Consider the following 13815-nt stretch of genomic DNA (forward strand, 5'->3'; position numbering starts at 1 on the left):
GATTCTCAATCATCATAAAAAAAACTTGGATGCTATACGTATGACTAACACTGAACAAACTCTTGTGAGAAATGTCCTTAAAAGTCTTACAAAAAATGGGAAACAAAAGCTACTATAGTGGCCGGGAGTAATAACCTGAGTCTTTTATCATATAATGAGTTGAGAAGAAAACTTCTACCATATGAAACCACACACACCAGCCAAGACACAAAGAGAAAAGGAATGACCATAAAATCAAAAGTTGAGTCATTGGAGGGTACTTCCAATTATAGTTTTTCAGATGATGAAATTATCTTTTTAGCTAGGAGATTAAGAAGGCTAATGAGGAGTAAAGGTAAGAACAAATGCTCGAGTTCAAAAGAGCAAAAGAGGGATCTAAGTAAAGTCATTTATCATCACTGCAAGAAGGTAGGACACTTCAAGTTCAACTTTTCTATCTCAAAAGAGAGGATAATACAAAAAAAGAAAAAGAAAAGAAGAAAGTGCTTATGACTTCATGGGAGGATCTAGAGAATGATTCTAATGAGGATAAAGAATCAGAATATGAATCTCAAGTCTGTCTTATGGTAGGATATGATCAATTAGATGAGGTAAACTACTTTGACTTATTCATTGAGGATTTACATGTTATTATTGATGACCTTACAAATCATTCTGAAAAACTGTTGAATAAATACAAAGCTAAAAATAAAGTTTTGAAAGCTAAAAATGATTTTTTGAAAGAAAAGGTGAAGGAAATCGAATGTGCTATTGATCTTATTGAAGAAAACAGATTTTTAAAATCTAAAACTAAAAAATTTAAAGGAAAGCATTCGGTTGACGCCTCACAAAAACTCATTACTAAAAATGAAAGATTGAATAAAATGATTAAAAGTTTGAATAATAGTTTAGCAAGATTTGTGCATAACTCCAGCAACTTAGACAAATTATTTGTTAACTAAAGACCATTATTCAAAAAATCTGGTCTTGATTATTTTACTAACAATGATATTGTTAGTTTTCTAGAGTTACTTACCAGCATCAAGCAATTAAAAAAAATCCAAATATTCTCTTTTCTAGAGTTACTTAGTTTTCTCTCCCTTCTACATTCTTTTCTATTCATACTTATTTTAAATTAATTAAGAAATTATCTATTTTAAATTCGATCAGTAATATATTGTATGCTGGTGTGGACGGTTATCTCAGTGTCAAAATCCTATTTGATTACATGTCAGTTTGTGCTACATGTTGCAATATTATTTATTTACGTGTCATCCACTATGTCATCATTATAGATCAGATGCATCAAATTGTTCCCTAATTTTATATTAAATGACTCATTTTAGTCTTTGAAATTTAATATCGTACACCAAATTAGTCCCGTCACAAATATTTTTAACATGAAATCAAGAATCTACATACATATATTTTTTATTTTTTGGTTCCTATCTATATACGTTTTTTGAACTTAAAAATTTTTTTTTCATCAATCGTATAAATTTTTTTATTAAATAACACAATTATTGTTACGAGGCATACCTGAAATTGGTTGTATGTAAATGGTCTAGACGAAAGAGGTCAGAGAAGGCAGCAAGGGTGCTTAAAATTTCTTCACGTCAGCTTCAAGATTGCAGTTGAAAATATATGCAAGAGATTCTGATGGCTAAGTCAACAAAAGTTCAAGCTAATCTTTGTGAGAATTGGGTTGAGAAATGCCTGAGTATAGTTTATTTCTACCCTAATTGCATTAGTAGTTAGCCCACATCTTGTAGTTATCAGTATTAAATTATTATGAAAAATATGTATGATTAAAATTAAATCTTAAAAATATTTTATCAAAAGTATTTGTATTTGAAAATATGAAAAAATAGAATTAAAATTAATGCATTTAAAAATATTAAAAATTTTGAATTCATAAAAAACGAGAAAAAACTAGTGAATGGATTAATTTAGGGGATGGAATTCAATTTGAGAGACTAAAATGAGTCATTCAATATAAATTTAGAGATCAATTTGATGTATTTACAATGATGACATAACGAATGACATGTGGATGAATAATATTATGACACGCAATACAACCGTTCACATCCGCATGCCATGTATGCGTATGTGTCATTAATTAACACATCATCGTATCATTACACATGGTTAAACCATAAAATGACACATGTCATTAATAATTCACGTTATCAAGTCACGTTAGCATGTTATTAATAGAAAATAGGCAAAAGACTAACGTGGTACACTTTTGTCGATCTCAATCGTAAATAGTACAATTAGAAATTTAAATACAATTTCAGTGTACGAAGGCAGTTCGAGGACCTCTTTAGAAATTAGCGCTTTCAACGGGGAGTTTCTTTACAACTCCAATTTATATAAGGGAGCCACTTCCATCAAGATGACAAAATCATCTTTTTTTAAAGACACCTTATATTTACCAATTATCTATTAACATGTGATATAATGATTAGATTTGGTTTAATATAGTTGGTTTTTTTTATCAAAATTGGTAACCCAGACCGATTTATATAAACCGGACCGAGTTATGCTTAAAAAAATATATATTTGAAAATTATATTCCCTTCTTCTTTTGTCCTTTGCTTACAGTGTCACTAAACACTACTAGAAAAAACAAATTACAGATAAATTTTTCCGACAGAATTTTTCTGTCAAAAATACCGACGGATTTTCAACAAATTTTCCGTCGGTAAAAAACAAAAAAAAATTTCACAAAATTTACCGACAGATACTAATATTCCTTGATAATTTTGTCGATAAAATTAAAATTAAAATTTGAAACTATGATGACAAAAAAATCCCTTTGTAATCTAAATCTTCTAATAAATCCCTCGGAAATTTTAATTAGGTCCAGTCCTGATGAAACACGCCATATTCGATGATGAAACTTCATTCAATGCAAAATCATCATTCATCTTCTCCGATCATTCGTTTAAGCTTGCTCTCTCTCTCTCTCTCTCTCTCTCTCTCTCTCTCTCTCTCTGATTCGAGTTGAAAATAGGGCAAAAATGTGACTTCTCGGTCGCTTCTGCTTTGTCGCCACTCGCGTCGCACGAGCTGCCTCCGTCACTACTCGCTTGCATGAACTCCTTCCACCGCCGCTCGCTTGCATGAGCTCCCTCCTCTGCTGCTCGCGTTGCACGAGCTCCCTCTGTTGCCTATCAGCTTATGTCTCCCTCTGCCGTTCACAGCCTCATCGAGTCATCATGTCACCAGATCTGAAACCTACATGTACGTCTTTATCTATTTTAGATTCTGGAATTGCTATTGATCTATATTTTTTTTGTTGAATTCAAATGTTCATACGTTATTGTTACATCTAAAACTCGATCTTTTCCACTTTCGTTTTGTTCATACGTTGTTTGAATTTTGCATTTGAAGGTATTATAAATACCAGTTCATGAAATGCAATGTGCTAATTACATAGATTGAAATTACTCTATGACTTATTAGAATGAGATTATCAACAATAATTTTGTGCCCTATCAATATCATAAACCATCTCATAAATCTAAGTACTTTGACAAATATCAGTTGATGTTAATAAACTGTGTTCTTTGTTTCAGCTTGCTCTAGGTGCTATAAATTCAGAGGTTCTTCTTGGAAGGTATGAGCTTTAAATTATTTACATGATTTTCATATGCAGTTATTAAAGAACGAAAAGAAAAGGATCCAGATGTTGAGATTGCAGTTGCTTATTGAGTTCTACTTTCTATTAACCTTTTAGTCTACATTCATCTATATGGTTGTATTGAAACTTATCAAATGCCTTTTCTAGTTATCAGTCCCCTGACAAATGCATTGTTTGTGTACAAGGTCCTCATAAGATCCAAGGAATTGGTCCTGGCTTCATCCCTGGTGTTTTGGATGTCAATTTACTTGATGAAGTTATCCAAGTAAGTCATCTATTTTTTAATTTAAATAATGTGTGTTTAGTTTGTGTGTGTGTGTGTGTTTGTGTTTTTATGTGTAATAATCTGATGCAACTTTTCCTTGGGAATACCAGAAGGACCTTAAATCATTACATAGACAGGGCCAGGAGTTCTGATAATTTGACCTAGTAATGTGATGTGACAGTCCTGTGTACTTTTTTTTTTCACTCAGGGATTGATGGTGACACATAATATTATTTGTTTTTGTAGATTTCTAGTGAAGAAGCTATTGAAACTGCGAAACTTCTAGCATTGAAAGAGGGTCTGTTGGTAAGTTCCCCTGAAAATATATTTCAAAGGGGATCCCCCTCCAAATTTGTTTAGATGCTAGCCTTTTCTACTTGCATGATTTAAAGAGAATATTTTTTAATGTTATTATGTGTTTTTGATGAACATGAATTGCAGGTGGGGATATCATCTGGTGCTGCTGCAGCTGCTGCAATTAGGATTGCAAAGAGGCTTGAAAATGCTGGAAAACTCATTGTTGTAAGTTTGCACTCGTTCTGTTTATCTTGTATTAAAATGCAGTTATTATAGCTGTCTTCTTAATTGGTTTTCTTGAATCAACCTCCTAGTTTCCTCATTTTATTGAATAAGGATTATTAAGAATTGAAGCATCCTAGGAGGATAGTGCTGAAATTCCTGAAGAATTGAAGCTTAGACTGGCATATAAATAATCAAGGAATAGTTTTTTATGGTAAATCTATTAGTTTCAAGAAAAACCACTCCAATTTACTTGAACTCGAAGATCGTCTCAAGAGCAGCTACGACTACGTTCAAGGTGCTTCTTACTTCCTCTTCTCGCTCCTCTTTCCATTTTTACTTTGAATTTTTTCCTTCCTTTGTTTTGTTGGATTGAGAATTTTCTATTTTTGGGAATTAGCTCCGATTTTGAGGATGAAGAGGATAGGAAGAAGAAGAAGAAGGAGAGATTTTAGCTCCTATGCCGGATTCTAGCTTCAACAAAGATGATTTGTATCCTTCTCCAATTTTTGGCTGCTGAACAATTTTTAACATAGAATTGAAAAAAATGAAAATAAAAAATTCTATAGATGAAATAGTGAAATTATGTTGATCTGCCACCCTAAATGATACCAAAATCAATTCACATATGATTGTGTTTTATATTTTTCATCCATTTGATTTATTTCTGTACTTTGTTTTCAGAAATTCTATATTAAAGCTATGAAACTGAAAAAATTAGATGACGATATGATATTTTCATCCCGTTTGATTTTATTGGTGTTGTCCCTTAATCCACTTGCCTCCATTGCCATTCTTGTTGGCTGTGAGAATTTCATGCATATGTTTTGGTTCCAACATTCTTCATTTTCTGGTTAAAGATATCGAAAACAGAATTTGAATGTCTTCTTGGCTACATGAAGGGTATAGCGACGTGGGAGGTGAGGTTCTTTATGTCTAACTAGATGTTTCTTTACAATTTACATGGATTATTCTTCTTTAGTGTTAGCACCAAACTATTAGTTTCTTATTGATTTATATCTTGAATTATCTAGTCTCATTGTATTCTTTGAATACATAGCTTTAGTCGAGGCATTTATTTTATTATTGGTTATGTTGTTCGAAGGCTTCTGGTTAGTTTTCTAGCCTACAGTTAATGGCTAGGCTAGGTGCTACTCTCTTATCAGGAGCCCCTTTTTCGGTACAAAAAAGATTAGTGCTTTGGCTGTATGGCAGGCTGGTAGGCCACTAAGTCATGGCAATGGTATCACCATGCCCCAAGGAGTAACAATGGCTTACAGATCAACTGCCAACCTACAAGAAATCAAGATCAATAAGGGAATGCTGTGCGATCATAGCTGTTGAGCCAATCCTCATTGTCTCTTTATTTGTGGACCCTTTTTGTTAGAGAGCATATACTATATTCTCACAGATAGTTTCCTTTCATTTGTTTGTTTTAAAAATTAATACAGGTCTGAAAAAGCTTGAGTCTCTCAACATTGCATGCTGTAAATGTATTATGGATTCAGACATGCAAGCAATCTCATGTATTGATCATAAGGCAGCGTGATTTGTATCATGGTTAGGATATTATTTGAAAGTTATATCCCCCTGTCATGTTTTCAATTTTTGAAAGTACAAACTTTTTTTTGTACCTGTCTCTAATCAAACACATCCTAACCACACACTACCTTATGGCCTAGGTCATATAGATAAGGTATCAAGGATATTCAGGGGACATCCTACTTAAATTTTTCATCCTGTATGCAACAATGCATTAACTTCCATAGCCTGTAGGCAGCAATTGTTATAATGGTTGATTAGCAGAATTTTTTTTCTTCATGCTTTTAGATGAAAATGTTAGATATGGTCTCCGTTTTAGTTGACTGCAATACTTATGTTTCCATGTATTTTAGCTTGGTGATACAACTTTTTGTACTTCTAATATTGCATGATTATATGTTCTAGAAATATGGCTCACATATTTTTCATCCTTGTTGAAGAATAGTTCATATATGATCTGCCTGATAGACTTAACAAGTGCATCAAATCGAAAGCTTATGCAGATGCAGTTAGGTTTTACATTAGCTATCCTTCCAAACATGGCTAAGACTTAAAAGTATATAGATTACAATTAACTTAAAATCTCTACTGTTTTATTGGAAAGGATAACTGATGCTATAATTAGACTTTTCCCCCCTCTAACCAGGGGAAGCTATTTTCAAATTCTGAATCAATACAAAAGAGAGCTGAAGCTGCAGTGCTCCTTAAGCAGTTGGAATATCCGATTTGTTTTGATTTTCTTTATATTAAAAATTAGCCAAAACTTATCTCATATTTAGCATTCATTAATCTTTAGCCAAAACTTCAAAATATTATTTGCTTATTCATGCATGCTAAAGAATGTGGCTTCAAGAATTGGCTTCTTTGTACAGAGAAATTCTTCGAAAAGAATTTGATTATCTAAATCAACATGTGTGTTTACAATTCCAATAAAGGTACAATAGTTGTCAATCTTTGTTCTAAAGTACTAGTTAAGGGTGAGCATGATTGCAACTATACATTTTGAGAACATCCATTGAGGAAGTTAAGAGTGATCATGAACTCCAATTGGTCCCGCCCATTTTAATAGAATGTGTCCATTTGCATATGTTTGATGTTTACTGCTCTGTTCAGAACTTGTATGAGGATTAATTTTATAGTAGGCAATATGCTCTTTATGTGTCCATATGGTTCACTGTAATTTTCTAGTTTGTTGTTCTTTTTTATTTGCACACACCAAAAAGAATAAGAAGAGAATGTTTATTGCAGAAAAGAGCAAGGAATTGGCCACTTGCCAGGGTCAAAACAAAGCCTTCAAGTTAACTGAGGCTCAAAAGTATAAGGCCATAGAAGAGGTATTTATGTTTTAGTCTATGTGTATTTCAGTTGCTAGTTAGCGATTAATTACTAGAAGAAAATCCAGGAATGTGGTTATTATCCATCATTTGTTGTATGACTTTGTAGTGAATTATGTAATACATACTACACTAGCACCTGCCCTTGGCCGTCAACTGAATCCAATTAAAGGCATAAAAAAGCAGATAGAGGAAAAACATACCAAAGGGTGTGTGAGGTTGAAAGGGTTTGTGTGAGTGTTTGTGAGCAGGAATAATCATATATATCAGAGAATGAAGAAGAAGAAGAAGAAGAAGAAGAAGAAGAAGAAGAAGAAGAAGAAGAAGATGGAAATTAAAGGGTTTATGAATTGAGAGTAGAAGGTTGTTGTTTTAGTTTTTCTTTCTAGAGTAGTGTGGAAATTGTTGAAAGTGCAGTGAAGAAAGAAAAAAGCCTGTAAGAGAATCCAAGAACCAAACATGGTAAAGCTTAGGAAGTGAGAATCTGCATAGAGATTCATTCACCTTTTTTTTCTTCTCTTCTTTATTTTCTTTCTTTTTTAAACCCTTTATTTCCCCATTTCCTTTTCAATTTTCTCTCTATAGTTTGCCTACTCTAATATTCAGCTACATAGGGAGTTATATACTAAGAGAGAAAAACAAAAGAGAATAAGAAATGCGTGTGAGATAGGGGGAGAGAGTTTTGAAGAAAAAGGGTGTCTTTTTATTATTTTTTTTAATTATATTTTTTATCCTAGTACAAATTTGCTTAGGTATTTTTTTAGTTTCACATTTGCATGGAAAACGTGTTCAAACAATAGAAAAAAAAAAGGTGCTTGATTTAGTCTTTGTTTGAGTTTGTGTTCAACCATTGTTCATTCCCCTTATTAATAATTACTAGTGTGGTGTAACTCTTCATTCAATTATAAACATAAACTGATCTTAGTAACATGTTTTATATTTTGGATGATTTAGAGGAATGGCAGTGGAGGATTCATCTTCTCCTTATGGAATTCGTCTTGTAATAGAAGACTACCCTTATGCTGTTGATGGACTAGAGATATGGTTTGCCATTCTGGGTTCAAGATTATGTCTCATTATTCTATCCAACAGACAATGATCTCAAAAAAGACCTTGAACTCCAAAATTGGTGGAAAGAAACTGTTGAGGTAGGTCATGGTGATTTGAAAGATAAGCCATGGTGGACAAAGATGCAGATAGTTAAAGAGTTAGTTGAATCATGCACAACCATAATATGGACGGCGTCGGCGCTCCATGCAGCCATTAATTTTGGACAGTATCCATATGGAGGGCTTATACACCGTCCAACACTTAGCAGAAGATTGCTTCCTGAACAAGGCACTGCTGAGTATGAAAAGATGGTGAAGAGTCACCAAAAGGCTTATCTGAGAACAATTACACCGAAATTAGAGACTCTCATTGACCTTACAACCATAGAAATCTTATCAAAGCATGCTTCTGATGATGTGTATCTTGGAGAGAGGAATAATCCACATTGGACATTTGATTCAAGAGCATTACAAGCATTTCAGAGATTTAGGAACAAATTGAGTGAGATTGAGGAGAAGCTAACAGAAGAACAAAGATGGGAGACTGAGTAATAGAATTGGGCCAGTTGAATTGCCATACACTCTGCTTCATCCTACTAGCAATGAAGGGTTGACTTTTAGGAGTTCCAAACAACATCTCTATCTAAATGCATGGAATAATATAATGAATAATAATGTGTGGTGTGTTTGTAACGTGCTCGATTATATTTGAATAATCTATTTCTGGTTTCCAATAATTGTATTAAAATAGTTGCTTGTTTATAGTACTTTTCTTTTAGTTTGATAATACGATGAATTTGTTTATTTTTTAAAATATTATAAATATTCAAATACAAATTAGATAAAATTTTGTATTTATTAAATTTATATTTATTTTGTATGAAAATAGATTTATTTTGTAGTTAAAAATTTTTAAAAAAATTCTATTTTATCTTACAGACAGATTTACAGACGGATTTTCTGTCTGTATTTAGAGTTTGGAGTGGTTTTCAAGACTCTAATTATCGACGAAAAATTCATCGAAAAATCTGTCTATAATTATAGACGGAAAATCTGTCGAAAAATCTGTCTGTAATTACAGACGAAAAATTCGTCGGAAAATCTGTTTGTAATTACAGGCGGAAAATCTGTCGGAAAATTTGTCTGTAATTACAGACAGAAAATTCGTCAAAAATCTGTCTGTAATTACAGACGGAAGATCCGTCGAAAAATCGGTCTGTAATTATCGACGGAAAATCCGTCAGAAAGTTCGACGCCTAAGGGAAATGGATGGAGAATTTACAGAGGGAAAATCCGTCGGTAATTGGTAAAAATCCGTGAGTAATTTTTCGACGGAAAAAATCCGTCGGTAAATAATTTCTGACGAGGCTTTTACAGGGGGACAAAATCCGTCAGTAATTTCGTCGATAACCAAAAATCCATCTGTAATATTAGACCAAATCTGTCTGTAATAAGCAATATTCTAGTTGTGAAACTCGAGCTCTCTCGTCTCTCTCACTGTGGCTCACCGACTTTGGCACTCAAGCTCTCTCCCGCTCTCATTTTTAGCCTCTCTCATTGTCTCCGATCTCGCACTCAAGCTCCCTGGCGCTCTCTGGGTCGTCAGTCTCCACGGTCTCAAACTTAGTAAATCGATACCGAGTTCAGTGTACTTTCTAATTAGCTTCAGTTCCCCTGTCTATACTTATTTTGATAGGATTGGGTAGGATTGGGTTAGGATATCTTATATAATTTCTATGATTCCATTGTTTGCATATGCAGCACCAAAGCAGCACTTCAAAAAAATGATGGAGAATTATTGATAAGGTCTCCAAGCTCTAACTGCTATCTTACTGATCCAATGGGTATAAAGTTCAAACTTTGCTTTTAATTTATCACTCTATCACATGTTACATGACACCTATCTCTAAAAAGGTATATTTTCTTTTTTCTGCTGCAGAAATCGTCGGTTGTTAGTTGACAGATCCAACAAGCAGGACGATTATCCGCACATTGCTGCATGCACCCGCAAGTTTCAGGTTGCCTTTGAATGGAGAGGGACTTTCTTTAGGGCGTAGTGAGTTATTGCTTTTACCCCTCCCCTCTTCCCTGTTTCACTTTACTAAATTCATGTATCTTAGCCATAAAGAGTTATTGACAAGCAAAATTATTATTTTGCAAATGAATTTTCCTATCAATTCTTGAACGTTGCTGCTTTGTATCTAACGTTTGTAAGCAGTAAGATATATCCTTGTCCGATCAAATATTTGCTGCATCGACAGAGCAACACCCAACCATGAGTGAACAATACGCAACCAAGCATGGCTTAGTTATTTCCCCTTTTTATTCTTTTTAAGTGACTGATTAATCGTTCAGCTAAGCAATACAATGCCAAATCCAAATTAGGAGGAATATAGCGTAACTAGAACAACAATCAAATCAGATTTTTTATTTTATGGAAGGATTAATTAAATTAGAAGAGTTGATAATGATGCAATATTATTTTGTCAATTTTATTTAATTCAAGTATACACTTAGGAAGTCTTCGAGAATTTTCTTGTTAGACATTAACTTTCTAACGTTTTCAATAAACAAAAATAGCTAAAATAATACTAATAAAAATTTTCTAAAGAACAGAGGAGTTGGAACTCACAAATCAGGACCAGCTTCTTCTTACGTGAAGCTGGCTGATGGCAGGGTGGAAGCTGACGGTGGGGAGGAAGCTGACGGCGAGACTCGAAGCAAGAAGACCACAACGACGATCAGTCCCAGGACCTACTGCTTCTGCCACCTGCGAGGACGAGCGCAAGGGAAGGAGCGCGACTGAGAGCGAGACGGTAACGGGACAGAGTGCGCGACGACGACCAGTTCCGGGACTTGTTGCTTCTGCCGCCGGCGACGACTAGCGCAACTGATGACCCAGAGAGCGCCAGGGAGCTTGAGTGCGAGACCAGAGATAGTGAGAGAGGCCGAAGACGAGAGCACGAGAGAGTTTGAGTGCCGGAGCCGGTGAGCCAGTGAGAGATACGAGAGAGCTCAAGCTCATTGACACTGAAAAAGGGACAAAAGAGGAAGGGGATAGAATTTTCAAATTTAAATATATATATATATATATATATATATATATATATATATATATATATATATATATATTAAGCATAATCTGGTCTGGTTTATATAAATCGGTATGGGTTACCAATTTTGATAAAAAACCAACCATATTAAATCATATCTAATTACTATACCACATGTCAATAGATAATGAGTAAATAACCATTTGTACCCACGAAAGATACAAATGCTGACAAATGTAACCATAGAAGTAAGAAACTCACCTTGTAACCACGGAAGATGACCTCCGTGTGCCAGAAATACCCTGACCTTGGTTTCACACTTGGTTCGTTAATATCCGAACCTACGTGGCAACAAAACCACTTCAAACCTATCTACGTGTAATCGAACGTATACCTCTACAAAAACTGAAACCCTAGCATGCCTTTCTTGTTCCTTTCTTCTCCAATGTTTATCCTAACCCAGAAATTGAAATCATTTTTTCGTTTCTTCTTTAAACACGAACACTGACAAAGAAAAATCCTCTAACCCCTGGCCATGTCTCTGCGCAAATGTAACTCTGCTATAGGTAATGTAAGTTGCAGCAATACTACGAGTTCGAGGAAGAAGAAGGAAAAGAAGCTTGATGGGAGATGCTTTTGTGGACTGGAGGTTGCATTAATGGAATCTGGCACGGTAACAAACCCAAATAGATGGTTCATTCGATGTCCTCTCTGGAAGGTAATGGCTTAACATCTTTCTTTTTCCTTTTTTTTGTGAAGGTTCCATTTTTTTTATTTTCGTTGACAGTTGGATGGGTATGGGTATTTTGATTTTCCAGACAAGAGACTGCAAATACTTTATGTGGGTGGATGAGATCGAAAAAGGTTGGGAAGGTCTTGCAAGATCATTAGCTAAAAGAAATACAGAGCATTGTTATACAATATGTGAAGATGGGTTGACAATCACTGCAGTTAAAAGGGAGAATCAAGAAAGCTTCTCCATGATTGCAAGGAAAATGAAAAAACTCAGGGGCGAAGTTAGAACAAGTAGAGTGTTGCTTGTAACTATAGCAGTGGTGGCTGTGTTTTGTTTAACTTGTAATTTGTATTTAGTGATGAAAATATAGGATTAATGTAATCTAGAGATTGTTGTTTATGAACATTGTTTGTTGTTAAGAATGACAAACTAGTTTGAACCAATTCAGTTTGTTATATTTGATAGGAGTAGTCATGAATGATTAATTAGATGGCATAGATAATCATGTGTATTTGCTTTATTTGACTAAACAGGTCCTGTAAGATTAATGAGATGCTGTCTAAAATGTGCATTTGTCATGTATTAATTCTTGTGGTAAAAATCTGCAACACAAGTTTATAATTCTATAACACTGTCTTTAAAGGTTAAAACAAATTTCAGCTTGTGATACATTGTGGATTCACAGAGAAACACAAGAGTGTAGTATTTGTTAAAAAGTACCTCATATTACCAAAATAAAATTAAAGAGTCTATAGACTGTGCTCAGAACATCATAACAACAGAATGAAACAGAAGAGTTTGTCATCTCTCTTGATCACATGAAACATACCAAAAAAAACAAGCCTAAAAGTCTAATTCAGATTAAAACAAGATTGAAGAAGTACATCAAAATAATTGGTTTTCATCAACTAAACAACTATGATTTTGGAGTTGAGTTGCTGCTCCCGCTTGAAACAACATTACTGGGTCCACTAGAAATTCCTCTGCCTCTGACCGTTGTTCCTCTGTCTCTAATAGTTGCACCAGGTGTAGGCATAAACTGCATAAAACGTGTGGTTGTTCCAACACTAGCACCTTTCATTGTTTGAGGTGTAACCATTGGTGTTGTTTCTGAGTTAGTTGTGGGAGGGTTGGTAGAGGGAGGTCTGGTAGATGGTGGAACAGTTGGAGGAGGTCTCTTAACACTTCTCCTTTTAGCAGGCTTTTTTATTATTGTAGGGTTCGGTGGGGGATTTGGTTGAGTTTCCTAGAGTTGATACAAGAAGCAATAGATTAGTGATTGCATAATGTTACATAGTTAATGACAAATGAAATGAAATGGCACTTACAATTGCAGCTTGTGGGGCTGCTAAACCACTTCCCTCACTAGTGCCTGCTGCTGCTGCCTCAGCATTTGTAGCTTCCAAAGTTTTCTCCCAATACATTTCTGCCAAAACATCAGGATCTTCATCCCCCGCATTTACATGCTCCTGAGGTGCACCACTCCCACTAGCCATTGCTTCTTTCCTCTTTTTGCAACTTCTCTTGTTTTGACCCGGCTACAATAGAAATAGGAAATCATAATAACATCATTTTAATTGCAGACAATATAGTTACATGCACATAAAATAGGAAATTGTTATAATGTAAATTGCACAATGATTAAAGAAGATACCTGCAGACAGTATTTGCAGATAATAGTTCCAT

The 13815-nt window shown here is 34.4% G+C and overlaps 1 long non-coding RNA gene and 1 pseudogene across 1 annotated transcript; both read left to right on the plus strand.

Annotated features, from left to right (window-relative positions):
• The first annotated feature begins 3782 nt into the window (after positions 1-3782).
• LOC140175002 (uncharacterized) lies at positions 3783-4420 on the plus strand. The gene is made up of 3 exons (XR_011865171.1): positions 3783-3896; positions 4143-4202; positions 4338-4420. It is a non-coding gene; the product is annotated as an uncharacterized lncRNA (long non-coding RNA).
• A 4019-nt stretch (positions 4421-8439) lies between these two features.
• On the plus strand, positions 8440-8987 carry LOC112713064 (seed linoleate 9S-lipoxygenase-2-like; annotated as a pseudogene).
• Positions 8988-13815: the final 4828 nt, after the last annotated feature.

Source organism: Arachis hypogaea, chromosome 9, assembly GCF_003086295.3.
Source record: "Arachis hypogaea cultivar Tifrunner chromosome 9, arahy.Tifrunner.gnm2.J5K5, whole genome shotgun sequence".
Taxonomy (NCBI): domain Eukaryota; kingdom Viridiplantae; phylum Streptophyta; class Magnoliopsida; order Fabales; family Fabaceae; genus Arachis; species Arachis hypogaea.